Below are 13,940 nucleotides of genomic sequence, written 5' to 3'. Positions count from 1 at the left end.
CAATGTCTTCTGAGGGAAGAACCAAAGCAAAAAACTAATGTCACTTTGGTGTTAAGCCTAATGATATGTCACAATTTCCACTGCAGGAAGAACCTAGGCAGAAGAGAATAGTTATATCAGCTAGCTGTTGCCCCTATTGATATGTCATAACCCCCACTTGAGCAGGAATCTGTCAGTAGAAGCAAGTCGCATCACCTGAGTGATGGGTGCAGAGATGTGACACAATGTCCCCTGTAAGAAGAACCCAGGCAGGAGAGCTGCATAACCTGGTCGTTGGACCCAGCAATATAGCATATTTGGTAGGGCCGTGGCAGAAAAATTATAAAACATGGGTGCAGCACCAAGTATATATTATAATGTCCCGTGCGAGCAGCACCAAGGCAGGAGAGGAGACTCACATCACTTGGTTGCTAGGACAAGTGATCAGTTACAATCTGCTTAGTAGGCAGGGTGCAGGCACTTTTTCTAGGTGATGAATGCAGAGAGATGTCACAAGGCCCCCTGTGAACAGGGATCAGGCAGCAGCCATCAATTCCCTAGGTATTATGCCCAGCAGTATGTCACAACCTCCGAAATATGCAGGGCCCAGGCAAAAGAGGAGAGTCACATCATGTGGGTGCTTGTCGCAGTGATTTGTCACAATCTTTCTTTTTGAGAGAACCCGGGCAGAAGAGGAGGGTCATAGGTGCTGGGTTCAATAATGTCACAATTTTATCTATGGGCTGGGCTAGGCAGAAGACTCAAGTCACTCAGGAGCTGGGCCGAGATATATTTCACAGTTACACCTCCAGGAAAGTCCAGGGTTGAGACTGACAATCCTGCACATGTCCCATATCAAGGTGTGAGAGCAAACACATTCGGTATGTTGGATCTAAGTGTACAAGTCACAGTCTCAGTGGTGCACTGGATCTGTGCATGGCAGCTTCAGTCTTTCCTGAGGACTGTGGCCCCTTAATGGAGTCAGCCTCACGTGTTTACTGAATGTTGGTTTTAGAGTCACTAACTCAAACCTGGATCCTATCCACTTATGAGAGTCAGTTGTTCAACTTTCAACTGCCTCCCGGTGTCAGATTTGGAACCTCAACAGTGGGCTGTGTTCATGTGAAAATATGACAATTTTTACTCTTGGCTCAGTGAGCATGTGAGTGTCACAATCTCACCTTTGTTCTGGGCCCTGTCAGGACACTTTCTTCACCACATGAAGCCCCTATAGAGTATGCATGAATGTAACAATCCTCTCTGAAACGTTAAGCAGGCACGGACCCCTCCTTGTACCTTTAGCTTTAAGCCCTGGTATGACAGTCAACATCTTTCTAATTGGCAGGGTCCAAATAAGAATTCTTAACTGCCTATGAGCTGTGTTTAAAAATAAGTCACCATCCCACCTGTGGCTGAGTGTTCACATATGAAAGTCACAATCCCAATTGTGGACTGTGTCTGCATGTATAATTCAGGACCTCAAGAGTGGGCTCTCTCCACGTGTGATAGAGACCATCCTGAATATTGGTGGAGTGTGCATCTGAGAAGCATAATCTCACCAGTGTGCTGAGCCCTGTGGTGACAATTTCTCTACCATAGTTTACACAATATGCATGACAGTGGTAGGCCTCCGCGTGACATATCACCGGGTCTTGCACACAGGTAATGAGAGTCTCCTCTCCTGCCTTGGAATGCTCACAGGAGGCATTGGGACATACCACTGAACCTGATATTCAGGTTATGTGACTCTCTTTCCTGTGCAGGGCATGGTGGCATATCCCTGCACCAGCCACCAGATGATGTGACTCCATCATCTGATTAGTCTCTGCCTACACGGTGAATTGTAACTTATCACCAGGCGCAGCATTTAGCTAATGTGACTCTTCCCTTTTTTCAGGTTCTGCCCACGGGGGAGATTGTGACTTATCGATGGGTAAAACACCAAAATGATTTTCCTCTTTTGTCTTGGCTCTGCCCTCAGAAGGCATTGGGGCATATTGCTGAACCAACACCAATGTAATGTGAGTGTCCTACCTGAACCCTGCCCACAGGGAGCATAGTGACATATCTCTGAGCCCGTGAACTATTTGATCTGGCTTCATTCTCTTACCTGGGCTTTGACCATGAGAAAGACTGTGACGTATTTCTTGGTCCAGTGCTTAGGTGATGTGATTCTCCTCTCCAGCCTGAGATATGCCCACAGGAGTAACAGTGACATCTCTGGGCCTAGCCCACAGGTGATATGACACTTATCCCTGGTTTCTGCGCAAGGGAGTCATTGTGACGTATCTCTGAGACCATTATTAGAATGATGTGACTCTCCTGTTCTTACTGGGACCTGTCCACAGTGGGGATGATGACATATTCCTTAGGCCAGCACATATGTGATGGGACTCCCTTCTCATGCCTGTGCCTTGCCCCCTGGGGTAATTGTGAAACATAGCTGGGCCCCTCTCCTAGTTTATGCAACATATCCCTGTGGTAACACTCTTTGTACCATTTAAGGGCTTTATATAATATAAGAGAGAGGGGTACTCCTTTAAGAACTTCATACAAAGGGAAGACTTAGGACCTACTGGTTTTCCAAAGCCTCACTATGAAAAACAGCTTTTCTCTTAGTGGCAGGTTTGAGGTATGAGGGTCATTACACATGTGAGCTGTCCAAGATATATGTTTCAATCTCTCCTGTGGGTAGGGCGTGAGCGGGAGTGTCACATCACCTGGATGCTTGGCCAGAGATCTGTCAATATCTTCCCTGATGGCAGGGATCAGGTAGGAGAGTCACATACCTAAGGCTGGGCCGGGGATATGTAACAACCTTTTCTGAGGTCAGAGGCTAGGAGAGGAGTCCCATCACTTGTGTGCTCACCGGGGATATGTTACAACAATCCCCTCCTGAAATCAGAGTATATGCAGCAGAGTCAAATCACGTGAATATTGGGCTCAGTGATATGTCACCACACTCCCTGTGGGCAAGCCCATGGCAGGAGAGAAACATCACCTGATTACTGATTACTAGGCCCAGTGATATGTCAGAATCTTTCCTGTGGGCAAGGTGCAGGCAGAAAGGAGAGTCACATCATCTGGTGTTGGAAGCAGAAATATGCTACAAGGCTTACTGTGGACAGCGTTCGGGCAGCAGCCTCTAATCTCCTAGGTGTTAAGTTCAGTGATATGTTACAATGGTCCCTGTGGACAGAGTTCGGGCAGAAGCCTCTAATCTCCTAGGTGTTAAGTTCAGTGATATGTTACAATGCTCCCTGTGGACAGAGTTCAGGCAGGAGCCCCCAATCTCCTAGGAGTTAAGTTCAGTGATATGTTACAATGCTCCCTGTGGACAGAGTTCAGGCAGGAGCCCACAATCTCCTAGGTGTTAACTTCAGTGATATGTTACAATGCTCCCTGTGGGCAGAGTTCAGGCAGGAGCCCCCAATCTCCTAGGGGTTAAGTTCAGTGATATGTTACAATGCTCCCTGTGGACAGCGTTGGGGCAGCAGCCTCTAATCTCCTAGGTGTTAAGTTCAGTGATATGTTACAATGCTCCCTGTGGACAGAGTTCGGGCAGGAGCCTCTAATCTCCTAGGTGTTAAGTTCAGTGATATGTTACAATGCTCCCTGTGGGCAGCACCAAGGCGAGAGAATAGAGTCACATCACCTACGTTCTAGGTCCAATGATATGTCCCAATTTTATTTGTGAGCTGGGCTTAAACAGAAGAGTCTAATCACTCAGGTGCTGGACAAATGTGTATGTTTGTCACAAAGACACCTGCAGGAAGGTCCAGATATGGGATTAATCCCGCACATATTCTAGTTTTAGGCATGAGAGTGAACACCTTCTGTATGTTTGATCTAAGTACAGAAGTCACCATCTCAATAGTGGGCTAAATTTGTGCATGGCAGCCCCATTTTCTCTTGCAGAGTTTGTCTCCTAATTGAAATCGCAGCTTCCCAGGTGTGCTGACTCATGATCTGAGAGTCATCAACACACCTGTGACTCTCAGCTGTGAAAGTCAATTTTTCAACTTGTGAAACTGCCTTCGGGTGTGGGATTCAGAGCCTCAAAAGTGAAATATGATTATGTGAAAGAACGACAATCTTTAATGTTGCCTGGGTGTGCATCCCAATGTCATTACATTACTGTGTGCTGAGCCCTATTAGGACTTTCTGTGTTGCACCTGAGGGTTTTATATGGTATGCATGACAGTCTGAATTCTTTCTGAGATTTTCGTGCTGGTGTGGACCCATGATCAAACCTGTGGCCTTAAGACTACATATGAGTCAACATCTTTACAATTGGCGGGGTCCAGATAAGAGAACCATCAACTTTCTATGCTCTGGGTTAATAACGAAGTTCCCATTCCAACCCTGGGCAGATGATTACATATGAGAGTCGCAATTCCAACTATAAACTGCATTCATGTGTGAAATTCAGGACCTCACCAGTGGGTTCTGTTTATATGTGAGAGTGAAAATCATAATGGTCAGGAGGGTGCAGGGTGCGCATATGAGAAACAAATTTCACCTGTGTGCTGGGCCCTGTGATGAGACTCTGTACCACCTGAGGGCTTTCTGTAATATGTGAGAGAGTGGATGATCTTAGCGAGGAGACATAGGGTTTTTTTCATTTCCCTAAGTGTAGCTAGGAGAAGCAGCGTCTCTCCTATTGGCTGGTTTGACATATGAATGTCGTCATTGCACCTGTGAGTTGTGCTCCAAGATATATGTCACAATTACACCTGCATATAGAAAGAGAGCAGGAGAGTAAAATCAGTTGGACGCTGGGCCAAGGATATGTCGCTTCCCTGATAACAGGGACCAGGCAACAGTCGCACTACCTGAATGCTCAGGTATGGGTATGTTGCAATCCACTCCTCAAATTAGGACCCAAGTAGCAGAGTCACATCACCTGCGTGCTGGATCTAGCAATATGTCACAATCCTCTCTGTGGTCAGGATGCAGGCAGAAGAGTCACAACTTCTTGGCGATGAATGCAGAAATATGTCACAAGTTTCACTGTGTGTAGGGTAGAGGAATAAACCTTTTATTCCCTAAGTGTTGGGCCCAGTGATATGTCACAATACCCAAAATATGCAAACCCAGGCAAAAGAGAACAGTCACATCACCTTGGTGGTAGGGTCAGTGATATGTCACAATCCCCTCTTTTGGAAGGGCCCAGATAAGAGTGGAGAGTCACATCACCTAGGCAATGAATAGAAAGGTATGTCATAATACTCCTGTTGGCAAGACCTACACAGAAGAGTCACATCACCTATGTGTTCAACCCAGATATATGTTACCCTACACCATGTATGCAGGGCCCAGGCAAGAGAAAAGGCTACATCACCTCGGTTCTGGGCCCATCAATATATCAAAATTTCCCCTAAGAGGAGGTAACAGACAGGAGAGTCACATCACCTAGGTCAGAGGAGCACAGCTATATGGTAATGCCCTGAGTGCGTGGGCCCAAAAATAGTGGAGAGTTACATCACCTGAAGACTGCACCCAGCTATAAGTCACAATGACCACTGTGGGCAGCACCCAAGCATGAGAAGAAAGTACCATCATGTAGGTGCTGTGCCAGGCTGTATTTCACAATCTCCACTATGGATAGGTTTCAGGGAGAAGAGGAGCATTACATCATCTAGTTGATGAGTCTAGAGATATGTCAAAATGACCCCTCTGGAGAGACCAAGATGCAGAATCACATGATCTGTGCGCTGGGCCTAGCAATAACTCACTCTCCCTTCTGTAAACATGGCAAAGGCAGAAGACGAGGGTCACATCTTTAAGGTGATGAACGCGGAAATATTTCACAAGGCTCCCTGTAGGCAAGACCCAGGGAAGAGATTCCCTTCCCTCGGTTGCTGAGACCAGGAATATATCACAATGTGGGGCTGAAGCAAAAAACAAAAGAAACATCACCTATTTTCTGGGCTCAGAATTATGTCACACTCTCTCCTGTGGGCAAAGGCTTTGTTAAAAAAGAAGAGTCTTGTCACACACTTGATGGTCTCAGAGATATGTCCCAATGCCATATGTTACAAATTGCTGTAGGCAGGGTTCAGGCAGGAGACTCACTTTGGTGTTGGGCCCAATAATGTGTCACAGTGCTTTCTGCTTGCAGGGCAAAGTCAATAGAGTAAAGTCATCTAGGAGTTGGACCCAACACTGTATCACAATCTCCTTCCAAACAAATCCTAAAACACAAAAGAAGAGTAAGATGAGCTAGATGCTGGGCACAGTGATATGTCACAATCCCTTCTTTAAGCAGGAACTAGGCAGGAGAAGAAAATCACACCACAAGGGTGATGGGCACATAGATATTTCAGAATGTCCCCTTAGGCAAAGCTCAGGAAGGAGAGGTAGATCATCTAGGTTTCGGAGGCAACAATATGTCAAAATGGCCATTGTGGACAGGGCACCAGCAGAAGAGTCACATAACCTGGATGTGGGAACCAGCAATACATCACAACGCCCCGGTGAGTAGCACTAATGCAAGACAGAAAACTTACATTACCTAAGTGTAAGGCTAAGTGATATGTCCCAATGTCCCCTGTGGGCAGCACCAAGGCAGGAGAGAAGAGTCACAACACCTAAATGCTGGCTTCAGCAGAATCCCATCTGTGAGCTGGACACAGGAAACAGAGCTAAAACACTCGAGAGCTGGGCAGAGATGTATGTCACAATCCCCCCTGCAGAAAGCGACAGGGATGAGATGAACAACTCCACACATGTCCAGATTCCAGGTATGGGAATTTGTATGTTGGGCCTAAGTACACCAGTCCCAATCTCAACAGTGAACTGGATTCATAAATGAGTCTTCTCTGGCTGAGAAGAACTTCTCCCCTTAGGAGAGTTACATTCTCACAGATGTAATGAATTTTGTTTTGAGAGTCGCCCACCTACCTGTGGACAAGATGCATATATGAGAGTCGATTGTCTCTTTCTTTGTTCTTTCTTTCTTTTTTTCTTTCTTTTTCTTTCTTCTTTCTTTCTCTTTCCTTTCCTTCCTTTTCTTTCTTTTCTTTTCTTTCTTTTCTTTTCCTTTCTTTTCTTTCTTTCTTCCTTTCTTTCTTTGTTTCTTTGTTTCTTTCTTTCCCTTTCTTCTTTCTTTCTCTTTCCTTTCTTTTCTTTCTCTTCCTTCCTTCCTTCCTTCCTTTCTTTCTTTCTTTCTTCTTCTTTCTTTCTTTCTTTCTTCTTTTTTCTTTCTTTCTTTCTTTCTTTCTTTCTTTCTTTCTTTCTTTCTTTCTTTCTTTCTTTCTTTCTTTCTTCTTTCTTTCATTTCTTTTGGTCCCTTGAGATGGAGTCTCACTCTATCGCCAGGCTGGAGTGCAGTGTGGCGATCTCTTCTCTTAGCAACCTCTGCCTTCTGAGCTCAAGCGACTCTCCTGCCTCAGCTTCCCGAGTAGATGTGATTACAGGTACATGCCCCCACGCTCAGCTAATTTTTTTATTTTTAGTAGAGATGGGGTGGCCAGGCGCAGTGTCCCATGGCTGTAATCCCAGCACTTTGGGAGGTCGAGGTGGGTGGATCACCTGAGATCAGGAGTTTGAGAACAGCCTAATCAATATGGTGAAACCCCGTCTCCACTAAAAATAGAAAAATGAGCTGGGCATGGTGGCGTGAGCCTGTAGTCCCTGCTACTCGGGAAGCTGAGACAAGAGAATTGTTTGAACCTGGGAGGCGGAGGTTGCAGTAAGCCTAGATGGTGCCACTGCACTCCAGTCTGGGTGACAGAGCAAGACTCTGTCTCAAAATAATAATAATCATCATCATCATCGTCATCATAAACAGTAGAGAGACGCGGTTTCACCATGTTGGCCAGGATGATCTTGATCTCCTGATCTCGTGATCTGCCCCCCTCGGCCTCCCAAAGTGCTGCGATTACAAGTGTGAGCCAATGCGCCCCGCCATTGCGCTCATTTTTGAGGATGGTAACTTTTATTGTCACCAGAGTGTGCATGAGTGTTAGAATCTCACCTGTTTGCTGGGCCCTGTTAGGACACTATGTACCTCCTTTGGGCCTTGTACAGTATGCATTAAACATAATCCACTCTGAGTTCTTCATGCTGATAGAAACTATGATCATATCTGTGGTCATAAGCCCAGGTATGAGAGTCAACATCTCTCCAGCTGGCTGGATCCAGATAAAAGGATCTTTACTTGGCTGTAAACTGGGTTCAGAAATAAGGCACTATCCAAACTGTGACTGGACGTTCACATATGATAGTTACAATTCCAACTGTGGACTGCATTCAGGTAAGAGATTTAGGACCTCCGCTATCACCTCTGTTCCTGTGTAAGAATGACAATTCTGATGATTGGTGGGTGTGCACACAGAGAACACAATCTCACCTGTGTTCTGGGCCCTGTGATGACACTGTGCCATCTGAGGGCTTTACATGATATGCAAGAGTGTTTATTTTCTCTGATCTTCATAGTAAGAGAAGACCCATAATTTTGCAAGTTTTTTAAGCCTGGCTATGAGAGAAAGTATCTCTCCTATTGGTTGGTTTAAGGTATGAATGTCATCATCACCCTATGTGCTAGGCCAAAATATATGTGACAACTTCACATTTGGGTAGTCAGCAAGCAGGAGAGTCTCATCACCTGGGTCTGTGTCAGGGATATGTCACAGTCTCCCCTGAGGACAGGGACAAGCTAAGAGAGTCACATCCCTAGGTGTTCTGCCAGGGATGTGTTCTTTCTCCCTCCTGAAAGCATGACACATGCAGCAGAGTCACCTCACCTGGCTACTGGGCCCAGTGATATGTCACAATTTTCCCTGTGAACAAGGCATAGGCAGGAGGAACACATAACCTGTTTGCTGGGCCCAGAAATATGCTACAATTTTTCTTGTGAGCAGGGCTCAGGCAGAAATGTAGGGGATCACATTTTCTAGGTGATAAATGCAGAGCTATGTCACAAGGCCCCCAGTAGTCAGGGCCTTGGCAGAAGCTTCCTATTTTCTAGGCCATAGGCCCAGTGATACTTCACAATAGCTAAATTATGTGGGGGCCAACGCAAAGAGGAGAGTTGCACCACCTAAGTGATGAACAAAAAGACACGTCATAATATCCAGGTGGAAATGGCCCATGCAGGTGCATCACATTACCTAGGTGTTGGACTCAGTAATATGTCACAATACACAATATATGCAGGGCCCAGCCAAGAGGGAAGAGTGAAATCGCTCAGGTGCTGGGCCCAGTAATACATTGTAATCTCTCTTTGGTCAGATCCCTAGCAGTAGAAGAAACTCACATCACCTCGGTGCTGAGGGCAGCCATATGTCACAATACCCCTAGGAAATGAGCCCAGGCAAACAGTCACTACATTTAGGTGAGAGGCCCATAGATATTTTGCAATGCCTCCTGTGGGTGGGGCTCAGTAAAATGACAGTCACATTACCTAGAGTCTGTCCGCAGCGATTTGTAAGAATCCCAGCTGTGAACAGGCACCAGGCAGGAGAAGAGAGTCCCATCACCTGGGTGACCAGTGCAGAGGTATGTCACAATGCCCCCTGTAGGCAAAGCCTAGACAAGAGTTACATCACCTGAGTGTTGCACCCAGCAATATGTCACAATGGCTTGTGTGGGCAAAGCATAGGACAGAGTCACATAACAAAGTGCCAGGACCAGTGAAAGATAAGGATACCCATTATGGGCAGTGCCAAGACAGGAGAATAGAGGCATATTAATTAGCTGCTAGATTCAAGGATCTATCACGATCTCATCTGTGGGCTACACCCAGGCAAAAATGTGAAATCACTCAGGTGCTGCCTAGAGGTGTGCGTCAGAATCACACCTGCAAGAAGGTCCATGGATGAGATTAACAATCCCACATAAGTGCCGATTCTGGGTATGACAGTGAACGCCTCCTGTATGTTGCATCTATGTGCATAAGTCATAATCTCAATGGAGGAATGGATTTTTTCCATGAGTGCCTTAATCCCTTTTGAAAACTGAGTTATCTTAGTGGAGTCACAGCCTCACAAGTGTTTTGGATCTTGATCAGGGAGTCACAAACCCACTTGTGGACAATATCCACTTATGAGAGCCAATTTTCCAACTTTTGACTGCCTCCAGGTGTGAGTTTCAGAACCTCAATTATGGTCCATGTTCGTGTGGGAGAATGACAATTTTGACTGATGGCTGGGCTCAGGAAGGAGCCTTTCATCCCGCAGGTGTTGAGACAAAGGATATGACACAACGCCTAAAATATGCTGGATGCATGTGAAAGAGGAGACTCATATTAGCTGGTTGCTAGGTCTCGTTATATGTTACCACCTCCCTTTTTGGCAGGGCTAAGGAAAATGAGGAGAGTCAGAGCTCAAGAAATGTCATAATGTCCCTGTGGGCAGGGCCTATGCGTGAGAGTTGCATCACCTAGTCATTGAACCCAGCCATATATTATAATACACAATGCATACAAGGCCCAGGCAAGAAAGGAGAGTAATATCACATAGGTACTGGGTCCAGCAATGTCTCATAATACCTCCTGAGGGAAGGCTCCAGGCAACAGGGTAACATTACCTAAGTAAAGTGCCCAGAGAGATGTTTCAATGCCCCTGGTGGGTAGGATTTTGAAAAAGGAGAAGGTACAGAACCTAGGGGCTAGGCCTAGCTATGTGTCACATTCATCTCCAAGACAAAGCCCAGACATGAGAAAAAAGTCACATGATATAGGGCATATATTATGTCACAATCCTTACTGTGAGCAGGCCCTAGGAAGAAATAGAGAGTCACATAGTCTAGATGATGGGACCAGAGGCATTTGGCAATGACTCCTGTATGTAGGGACCAGAAAGAAGGATCACTTAACCATGGGCTGTGCCCAGTTATAAGTCACACTTCCTTCTGTGGGCATGACCCAGGCGGGAGAAGTCACATCATCCCAGTGCTAGACCCAGAGATATGTCACAATGTCTCTTATGGGCAACGCTCATGTAACAGAGGAGAGTCATATGAAATAGGTGATGGACCCAGAGGTATTTCCCAATGCCTTCTGTGAACTCGATCCAGGCAGAAGATTCACATCAACATCAACTTGGTGCTAAGCCCAGCAATATGTCACAATCCCTTCTGTGTAAAGGGACCAGGCAGGAGAAGAGAATCACATTACCTGGCTGATGAGCACAGAGATAAATCTCAATGCCCCTGTAAGTCAGGGCCCAGGCAGGGGAGTTACATCGCCTGACTAGTGGACCCAGCAATATAACACAGTGTCCCATATGGGCAGTGCACAAGCCAGAGAGTCACATAACCTGGGTGTGAGGCCAAGCTATATATAACAACGCTTCCTTTGGGCAGCCCCAAGGCAGAAGTGGAGACTCACATCACCTGGGTGCAAGGTCTAGTGATATGTCAAAATGCTCACTGTGGGCAGTGCCAAGGAAGGAGAACAGAGTTACATCCTCAATGTGCTGGATCCAGCAATATGTTAATATCCCGTCTGTGGGCTGGGTCCATGCGAGACTTTCAAGTCTCTCAGGTGCTAGGCACTGGCAAATTTCACAATGAAAGTTGCAGAATGGTCCAGGAATTAGATTAACAGTCCCACAACTGTCTCAGTTGTAGGCATGACATTCAACACCTCCTATATCTTGGGTCTAAGCCCACGAATAACCATCTCGACACCAGGCTGGATTTGTGCATGAGAGCCTCAATTCCTCTGCAGACTGACCTGTGTTCCTGTGACAGGATGACAATAGTTACTGTTGGCTGGATGTGCATATGAGTATCACAATCTCACCTGTGTGCTCGGCCCAGTTAGCCCACTCTGTGTACTACCCAATGGCCCTATACAGTATGAATGAGAGTTGTAATCAACTTTGAGACCTTCCTAATGGTAAGGACCCATGATCGTACCCATAGCATTAAGCTCAGGTATGAGAGTCAACATCATTACAATTAACTATGTCAGGATAGGAGAGTCCTCCCTTGCCTTTGAGCTGAGTTTAGAAATGAGCCACCATTTCAACTCTGGTTGAATGTTTATATATGAACACAGGCCTAACACCAAGGTGATGTGAGTCTTTGGCCTAGACACTTCAAGCAGGAGGCAATGTGACATATCTCTGGGCCTATCAACTATTTGATGTGACCTTCCTTTTTTACCTGAGCTTTTCCCCATAAAAGAGATGTGACATATGTCTAGACCCAGCACCTGGGTGATGTGAGTCTCCTTTATTGACTTAGCCCTGTGTATTTTGGGTATTCTGACCTACCCCTGGACCTAACATCTAGAAGATAAGAAGATCCAGCATGGGCCCCGCCTAAAGAGTTTCTTGTGACAAATTTCTACATGAATCACCCTGGAGATTTGACTCTTCTCTCCTACCTGAGCTTTGCCTGTAAGAGAGATTGTTAAGTACCTCTGCAGCAAGCACCTAAATGCTATGACTCTTCTTTCTTGCCTGGGTCATGCCCACAGATGAAAGGGTGGCTTATCGCTGTGTCCAGCACACCAGTTATGTGATTATGCTGCCTGATCTTTTCTCACAGGAGCCATTGTGACATATCCCTGGGCCCAGAAACTATTTAATACGACTCTCCTCAATGACCTTAACTTTGTGCATGGGATAAATTGTGATATATCTCTGGATCCAGCATCTAGGTGATGCGACTCTCCTTTACTGCATGGGCTATGCTTACTAGAAGGAGGCTGACTTATTGCTGTGTTGCTAGCTGATGTGATACCTCTGTTCTTGTTTTCTTAGTTTTTAAGAATTTAAACAAGAGACACAAAGAAAAAAAGTACAGCATAATTTATTGCAAAAGAAAATATTTGAAAGTTAAGTGCAGAATACAGTACACCCTGAGAGAGATATTCCAGGGCGGGCTGCTCATAAGAGTGAGACAGCGTGGATTGTCACTGGAGAAACCCTCTTATGGGAGTTTTACATTATTATTAATAAGGAGGAGGGAAGAGGAGCTGCTAGAAAACATGTTCTGAGTGGTATTCTCGGTGCACATGCGCAATAACTGTACATGCTTGTTCATATGTTTCATGTCTCGTTAGCATCTCAGATCTCCACCCGGGAATGTATTTCTGTTTGTTTGTTTGTTTGAGACAGAGTCTCGCCAAGTTGCCCAAGCTGGGGTGCAATGGTGTGATCTCTGCTCAAAGGAACCTCCACCTTCTGAGTTCAAGCCATACTCGTGCCTTGGCCTTCTGAGTATCTGGGATTACAGGCATGCACCACCATACCTTGCTAATTTTTGTATTTTTAGTTGAGACAGCGTTTCACTATGTTGGCCAGTCTAGTCTCGAACTTCTGGTTTGAAGTGATCCATCTTCCTCAGCCTCCCAAAGTGCTGAGAGTAGAGGTATGAGCCACCGTGCCTGGCTAGGGGGTGTATTTTTTGGCACTAAAATAAGCAAAAGTTGTTTGAGGACAGGTAAAATCAAAATGCACATGTTCTCTAGAACAGAAAGTCCTTAATGAAGATAGCTTTGCTCGAATAAGCCCAGTTCCAATGCGAATGCTAAGGTTTATTGTGTTGGCTGTACAGTCACCAAGGTTTCTGTATCCCGAGATCATGGTCATTTTCTGGACTATCAATTCTGCCTCAATTTCCCCCTGAGAGATTTTAGGGCAATAATCATATTGGAGTTTGAGTGGTTAGGCCCGTTTTTCTGGAGCTTTTTTCTGCTGAGTAGGTTTTACTTCTGCCTAGCCTAGGCCTTAAAGTTTCTTCCTGTGTGATCTAACCATGTGTAAACCATGTCGTTCATGGAGCCAGTGGGCAAGATGTTGGCAGCCAAAGGTTGAAAGCCATGCAAAACCATTATGCAAACATGGAGCTGCCGCAAGCAAGAGAGTTAGAAATCAGTTAACAGTTTAAACAAAATTGGAAGAAAGTAGAAGCTGAAAGTATAATAATGACTGGTACTATTAAAGAGAGCAAGGCAGGCAATGGACATTGCTTTCATGTTCCCATGGAAGTTCCTAGAGATT

Source organism: Pongo abelii, chromosome 16 (genome assembly GCF_028885655.2).
Source record: "Pongo abelii isolate AG06213 chromosome 16, NHGRI_mPonAbe1-v2.0_pri, whole genome shotgun sequence".
Classification (NCBI taxonomy): Eukaryota; Metazoa; Chordata; class Mammalia; order Primates; family Hominidae; genus Pongo; species Pongo abelii.
The sequence above is the reverse complement of the archived record's forward strand: the minus strand, read 5'-3'. Positions refer to the sequence as shown.